The sequence below is a fragment of the Centruroides sculpturatus genome, unplaced genomic scaffold (genome assembly GCF_000671375.1).
Source record: "Centruroides sculpturatus isolate CEXI.00-Female unplaced genomic scaffold, Cexi_2.0 scaffold1361, whole genome shotgun sequence".
In the NCBI taxonomy this organism is placed as follows: Eukaryota; Metazoa; Arthropoda; class Arachnida; order Scorpiones; family Buthidae; genus Centruroides; species Centruroides sculpturatus.
The window spans coordinates 47039-55696 of NW_019385676.1; positions in this window are offsets into that span (position 1 = coordinate 47039).

Sequence of the window (8658 nt, forward strand, 5' to 3'; positions counted from 1 at the left end):
CTTATCTGCTGGTTTAAAATAAATTAATTTGGTTTATTGTCATTCCGAATTATGTTACAGAAATAAATTTAACGTTCTGTTTTTCTGTGAGATGAAGCTAAATATTTCAAACAACAGTTTATATTTCAATCTTTTTATTCAAAACATTTATAGATTTACTTTTCGGGTATGTTTTCGATAAATATTAAATATTTATTTATTATTTTACATTTAATTTTCGAAAGTTGCGGTCTCAGTTGCTTGATTTTATACTAAACAAATCGAGAATTTTCCACTTCATCACAAAAGATTTATATATTTTCTAAACGTAAGACGTTAGTCTATAAAATGAAATTTTAATATTACAAATATAAACATTAATACTTGCAATTTTATGTATGACATAAAGTTCCTTTAAATGTATTTTAATACGTGTTACTAATAATTTGTGCTATTTTATGTTTAATCGTGATCTTGGTCTTTTCTTTTGCTTAAAATAATTTAACTTCTCAATATTTACAAATATAATTACTATAAATTGTACTATTTATCCTTCTGATTCAATATAACATGTAATCGCATATTCCAAATAATTAAGATACGTTAAAAAGTACAACAACATTCCTTAATTTAAATGTATCTACTAAGTAAACTTAAAATCATGTGATTACGAAAACAATACAAAGAACAATTAATTTCAAACTACTTGTAACAAATAACAGAATAAATTTAATTGAACTGCGATAATCGCTGGTAAATCTGTGATATAGGCCTACACGTTATTCCCGTTGTGATACACGTGACTAAAGTTCGATTGTTTTCTCTTCAATCGGAGAAGTTAGTGAACGTCTGCCGACAGCTTCTATGAGAACTTGCTGCATTCTTCAACTTTAATAAACCCGAGAACCCGGAGTGTAGAGTTGAAGCCATCTACCAGTGAAAATATATAAAATTCTTATTAATATGGACCTAGATACAAAAAACAGTTAAAGAGCGTAACAATAGAGAGGTTGGGGCAGACGTTTTAAACGTGTAAACGTGTAGGTCGGGCGTTTGGCGCCGCTTTCCCCTAAGCCTAGAAGTTTGACGATGGTGTTTGAAATGTCGAGCGTGATTCCACCGACTATCCAAACACTATTGTCAAACTTTTAGGCTTACGGGAAAGCGGCGCCGAACGTCCGACCTACACGTTTACACGTTTAAAACGTCTGCCTCAACCTCTTTTATAATTTTGCTCAGAATTGTAAATAAAAACGTAACTACCTTCAGAGGGATCCTCTTATCCACGTAGCAGAAACCAATGGACAGACACAAGGAGACTTTTCCAAATCTTTTCATAAAATCCAATACCTGACAAAGAATTTATACTCAATATTAAATTTATTAATCAAATATAATTTATAGTAACAATAAAATCACGAAATAACTTTTAGTTTTTGTGGCAATTTCAAATCGCAAGTTGCAAATTGCCGAATGTCTTGAAATCCGTTTTGCATCTAAAATATTAAAACAAATACAATTAAAATATTTAAAATGTTTTAAAGTAATAATAATAGTAATAATAATAAATACCATGAAAGCAATGCAGCATAGAAAACAGCCCCATATAATGCAGACAAACGAAAGAGCAATCATCAGCAAGAATATCCAAATTCTTAAAATCCCATGCATATGAATATACAAGTAAGCGTAATACGAAAAGCTCGTTCCCCAAATTATTCCGAAATAAATAACTTTCAAAATCATACCAAATTTTGTATTCAACTGATTTATAAAAGTCCACAATTCTTGGTGACAGATCATCAAATCTTGTAATTTTTTTCTTAGATTCCTGTCACTGCTTCTTATTATGCAGAACTTCGAAGAAAGTTCTTCAAACTCTCTGTAAGAAACACCTATTACTAAAGCAATTAACAGTAAACCATGTGCCATGCCTCCTATAGTTAAAGTCGATAAAAATCCACATTCAACAGTACATATTAAAGCTTCAAATTGAAAATGTTGCTTTTTTTCAAAAGCCGGATAATAAACATTCAGGTTGACAATTTGAAAAACGATGGTTAATAATATGGCGATAAATGAAACATAGAGAGAGACTTTTCTTACTAGAGCATTATTGTGGACGACCATTGTTTCATAGAACCATTCGTTTCTTAATTTCTTAATCAGATCGATCTTGTTGTGGCTGATAAAGGTCAAACTGATCGAATAAGACAGGTATATTACAAGAATAAAGATTTTCATTAATGTAGCATCGTCTTGAAAGACGTCAAACCATCCAAGACACAATGCGTATTCACCTAAACGTGGTAACGATTGCCACATTAAAACAATTGTAAGTTGCCATAAAGTAAACTGGACGCATCGAACGTAGATGTTTGTTAAGTTTTGATATTTAAGTTTGTAAATTCGCTGCTTACAAAAACAAACTTGGAATGGATCCAAGCCGTAAACCAGAGCCGTGGTCCAACATGGTTTGAGGAAACAGCTCATGCAAATTTCTGCCTGGATATTTGAACTCATGTTGCCGATGCTTCTGCGAAACTTAATATAAACAGAAATTTACTCGAAATATCGGGATATATAACGACGCCAGTTTAATTATTATACAATTCTAATCTTCTAATAGCTCACTTGATGCCGTGGCAAATTAAATATTCTTAAGCTCTATCCATCATGTATCTTATCGCAACGCTATGTAATGAGTTTACTTTATTAATTGAAATGTGTAGTTGTTTACCTTAGACGAATATTTTGTAGAAGTATATTGAACATGCCATTGAGTATAATTAAATGAAATTTCTCTTATATAAAATTAATTTATTAACTATTTTAAAAGCTTATCGATTTTAGAGGCATTAATTCTGAATATTAACTACGAAATGTCTGTGATATTCGTTATATAACGCTATAATCATATCAGATTTCCGTAAGCATCAATTAATATTTTGTTCAGGGGCGAATTCTCTGGACTTGCTTACAATGCGCGGCATACATAGTAGAAAGTTTTGACTAACAATATACATTTTATATGGAACAAATATTTGTGGCGTAATAAACACTAGTATTGTGTTTTTATTCTACAGACACGTGGAAAATTTGCCATGTGTCTTTAGAATAAAAACACAATACTACTGTTTATTACGCCACAAATATAAAACAGGACACGGTTTCAAAAAGAAATCAGAAATTGGAACAAATATGCCAATAATAATTTATTTTAACGTTAAATCTCTTTTACATTAGCATTTTTAACGTACTTTTGCGTGTTTCCATTTTGTGTATCTTGTTCTTCTTACGAAATTTTTTCACCTAGTGGTAAAAATTTGAACTAAATATTTTTTTTGCATCTTCCTTTTCCCCGTGGTCCATATAAGATATATACCAAGTTTCATCAAAATATGCCCACGAGAACGGGCTATAGACAGGTCTGAGTAGCGCAACTGTAATTATAACCACCCTGTAGGTTTAAATCGGAATTTACGACAGTTTTACAGATTACTGGTAACATGATGTAGTATATTTTTATGTATAGTACGTAAAAAGATCGCATGATGAATGTTTTGTTAACGGGTTTATTAAAAAGAAGCAATACTTCGGTCGGTGGTCGGTGATTCTCCGTGACAAATGGAAACCGAGCAGCAGTATTGTTTTATGTACTGGGCACTTTAAACCTAACTGTTTCTACTTAGAACGGATACACCTATTTGCATGCAACGTCGGTTTCTACAAAGTTTGATTTTCTTGAGCATCTACAGAGACGGCAAGTAGTGCCACGATGACGACTAAAGCGAACGTCTTTGGCTAATATACATGACGATATACAAGCAATTGATGATACCTATGATGATCTGAGTGTACAGCAGTAAAATGAGCTCAAATGCCCGTCTCACCACGTCAAATAATTACGCTCGTCGTGGCGTTTCTGTAACACAAATGTATAAGAAACTCCTTTATTTGAATGGTCAATAAATTACATTTATTGATGGGTTACTGAATTTTAAAATACATATGTGGGAATATCCATAAGTTATGTCTGCATTTTCTTGAAATTTGTACTTCCCCCTCTTGTCCCCGTTTTTCCAAGTTTCTTAATTTTCTCGTTTCTTCTGATGTCTCACAAAACACGACCCTCCTTAATGAGAATCGTGTAAATAAATGATTGGAAACCACGCGTTGTTAGTGTTTGCAACAAAGTATTAATTTATACTTCTTTTAAACTTAAAAAGGTATTTACAACGACGTAAAAATTTTTTTTTTTAATTTTTGGAATGTTTTCTGTCTCCAAGTTTTTTTAAATTTTTTTTTTTGCGCAAAAAAATTTTATTGCGATTTTAATTTACCTTTAATGACGCACGCTTCAGGCTTAATTGCTTTTTAATAGTTTTTTAATGAGAGTTTTTTATCAAATTTATTTCATGGTTTTTAAGTTGTAGTGCACGGATTTCCCTTCGTTAAAGTTATTTAAAGCTAGTTTCTGATGTCAAAAACGATTTCAGATAGTTTTTTTAATTTTTTTAATTAATAGATTTTATTATATATAAGTTTAATTAAGTCGGGGGGTCGAAAATCGCAATAAAAATTTTTATTTTTTAAAAATATTTAAAAATACACCGCCAACTAGTATTCAGCCTACTATAAACCCATTGCCTCCTGAGACTTCTATGAGAATTTCTCGGAAAATCCGACTCCAGCTGTTCTCAAGGTCATTCAGCTAAACAATGACTTATCAGTGTCAAATTTCACAGAAAGGCGAGAAAAGAAAAATCAAATTTGAAGCTTTTTCTTCAAAATTAACGCATTTCTTTCGTTTTTTCAGTTTAAAGTATTTTGTTATGTTTAATTACATTAATATAAAAAATGTCTTCGTATGTAACGGGTTAATTTGGTTTATTCATATACAGAAACGCGACACGTGGGCGATCTGCCAAGGGATACCTCCCGAGGGGTCTTTTATGGGAAACTGTTCAATTTTCAGGTGTTTCGATCCGAAGAAGACCAGAAAAATTTTACGTGATGGAGCCTACTACCAGTGTAGGGCGGTTTTTATTCCTCGGCAACTGGTGAAGAAAAGTATCTTATCCCTAAATTTAAAAAATTTAAACATCCTACCTATTATCTGTCTATCTATCTATGTATATACATAAAATTATAATACTCATTTAAGTATACACATACACACAGAAACATTCATAGATATTTATGAAAATAGCATTATAAACATTTACAAAATATCCTAAGGGGACCAAAGCTATATAAAAGGGCATCTTACATTATACAAAGAGCTTTCAAACTCCATGATTGAAAGTCGTTTCCATATCAGCTTTCCTGTAAAATGGCGCAGGTTGCACTAGGGACTAACTTTGCCACGAAAAAGGGAATGGAATTTTGGTGAACATACGACGAAGTTGCATGGGTCAATGGACAAATATCGTTTATTAGTTTTTGTTATACTTGCAGAATAGGTTAAAAGTCACGAATTTTCTGTCGTTTTTGGATTAGGAAAAGGGGAAACCGACACGTGCCGCAAGTGTTCTAATGTACGGGCGCCCGTGTCTAGGAGACCTGAATTCGAATTGTAAATGAGACAGAAGTTTTACAATTAGTTAAATTTCACATCTATTTTTATATAAATTCATAATACGAAGTTACATTATTCAACACATCGTAAAATGTTAAAAAAACTCCGCACGAAACAATGAATCCGAAAGAAACATTGAGCCTTTCTAAATTACTGTAATTGTGAATATTTTTCCATCTCAAAAATAATTATGATTATTATTTCATTTATTTTGTAAAATGCGAAACTAAGGTAAAGTATTTCTAAAATTTTATACGCATTAATTTGCATAATCGCTTATCCCTTCATTCTGCTTTTTATCTGCATTGTTAAATTCCACTTTCCTTTTACGAATTTGCACATTCACTGTATTTTAATAATGTCGAATAAGATTGACCTTATTATTGTACTGTTAACCTTGTTGTACGTTAACTTATTTAGTGGATGTTCTCTAAATGACAAAGTAAGTAGTCTGTCCTTAACATAAAATGAGCGTTTATATTATATTAGAAAGTACGTAACTACAGCAACTTAAAAAATTAAAATGTTAATAAGAATAAATATAGATAAAAGCTTTACACAGTTTCGTATTGTAATAAAATATTTAGCCATTGCGGAATCCAATATTAATATTTGATCGGTGTTTCAGAAACAATTACATCTAACAGGTGCTGAAATCACCTTATTTATCGTAAAGTTCTAAGTAGAAGAGGCTTCAGATGTCTAGACGCCGAGGAGGCGCCATTTTTAATGTCCTTTTGTTTTACAAGGAATTGACAAAATACCCAAACATTCGCGTTAAACCTCTTGTTAACTATAGTTGATTCCACTATAACACTGTTGATAATTCCGTTTTATATGAATTTAATATTATACGAGTCACGTAGATTTTACAAATACGTGGGCCGGACTGTGAACGGCTCACGTATTTGTAAAATCTAAGTGACTCGTACAACATAGAATTCATATAAAACGGAATTATCAACAGTGTTATAGAGGGGTCAACTGTACCTTCTTCATTTCTGTTCTGTTGAATAATGTTACTTTTTACTTTCCCTTGTGAGAGGGAATGAATAGAGATCGGTCAAAAAATGACCCACTTCTAAGAATTTTATATCTCCGGACTTGAGGGGAGACTTTTTTAAACGTCCAGAAATGAAAGAAAGGTTGGAAATATTCAGTATGCCAGTATGTTAGTGAGTGGGGAGAATATTATTTTATTCATCCTCAGCGAGGCTAACTCTCGTACTGTATTGTACCTGTTGTCAAAAATCTCTTCTGAAATTTTGCTGGAAAGTTTGCACTATAGTGGATCGATCCTTTTAAATTTTGTTGGTTAAAATTCAAGGGGGTGGAAAGATAGACAGGAGATCAATCGTATGACCTACCTATATCGAGGTTTCTAATTCTTTTTTTGGCCGGAAAAGTTACGCAACTCGTTGCTATATTTCTATCAGGTAATGTTCACCACGTCGGTTAACTTGTTCGTCATTTCAATGATTGTAATAATAAAGTACGTTTATGCAACATTCAATATTATCGAAACACTCAGATAACTTTTGTTGATTACCTTAGCGACGACAATTTTGTAGATTTTGGAATCAAGTAGATGGTTGATGTAAGGGAATTTCATTTGTTAATTGCAAGTACTTCTTTATGCATTTTTAATTAACTTTATAAAAAATTTATTTTCATATTTTAGAAGAAAGATATTCAACATGGAGCAAAGGAATCGGAACAGACATTTCAACCACTATTTGCTTTTCGTTGAAAGTGTTTCTTTTCCTTTATCTTAAAGTTATCAGATTTGTGGTTGGTGAAATATTGGAAAGAAGATTACGAAATAGATTAGGAAGACACATCTTTGTTACAATATGGTTCCCAGAATCATGCACAAGATCATGCACAAATCGACGTTTTGTGTTATTCGGAAGATTAATTTGACATGTTTTAATCTTCGTATTTATACATCTTTTAATTGGGTAAAATTAAAAGTTTATTATTAATGAATTTATTATCTTGCGCACAATACATAAAAGTCATTAATAAATTTTTACTCTCTGTAAAGTTTGATTGCAGAAAATTATATTTGTATATTTGCATGTTTTTGTAATTTCAATTTTATTCAATTTTGATGTCTAATTTTTAAATTAAATTTTAAAGTATAAAATAAAGGAGAAATTTAATGTTTTGTCCTAATTCTTGTTTAACCAAACACGTCAAAGATGAAGAAAAACGAAAAATTATTTATTGTTTCGTCGTCATAATACCGGAATGCAATTTTTAATCGTAATTTCAACTATATGCTCTCTGCCTGAAATTAGTCGAGTCTTGCCCCTGTATATCATACTGTTCCCGACGACAAGACAATCATGCCGGTCATCTAACTCTCAATTAACTATACTTTATAAGTGCCCCTTTCCATATCTGATTTGGACTTTCATCTATCTCACTCCGTTCTCGAGATTAAGGAAGGACAGACAAGAGGTGGGAATTTATAGGTCTGCAATCTATTTAAATTGCAGCCTAAAAACGGAAAACATAATAGTGTAATGCGAAAGATTACTTGGACACACAACAAATTAAGTTTTCGAAAAAAGCGCTTTTTTCACGAATTTTTTTTGTAAATTCGAACACGGCTAAATGTCCCGTATTGTGTTGTATTTCAAGTAGCCTAAATTTTATTCACAACTCCCAGGTGACCAAAATCTCATCATTAATCCGACTCTCTGATGATGAAAGTAATTAGGTCTTAAGAACGTTATATTGTCACTGTGAGACCCAGATGCAAAATGGAAGAAAGTCACGGAGAGCAGAGTTTAAAAGGGGAAGTGGCACGAGGTATAAAAGAAGTATAAAAGAACGCATAGTACGCTATGCCAGAAGCTTCAAACTGGTGATCCGAGGCTGAATCATATTTTCCCGAGGTAGCGGGGCTAACGTGGACGCGAAAACATGGACAAATATCTTTCATTAGTTTATTTTATATTTACAGAATTCGCTAGAAATTTGACTAAAAGTTTAACAGAGAAAACGTGTTTCTTAAGCCATTTCAATCTTTATATAAATCAAAATTTGTGATCATTCCGTGTTCTAATTATAATTTAATACTGCAAAAT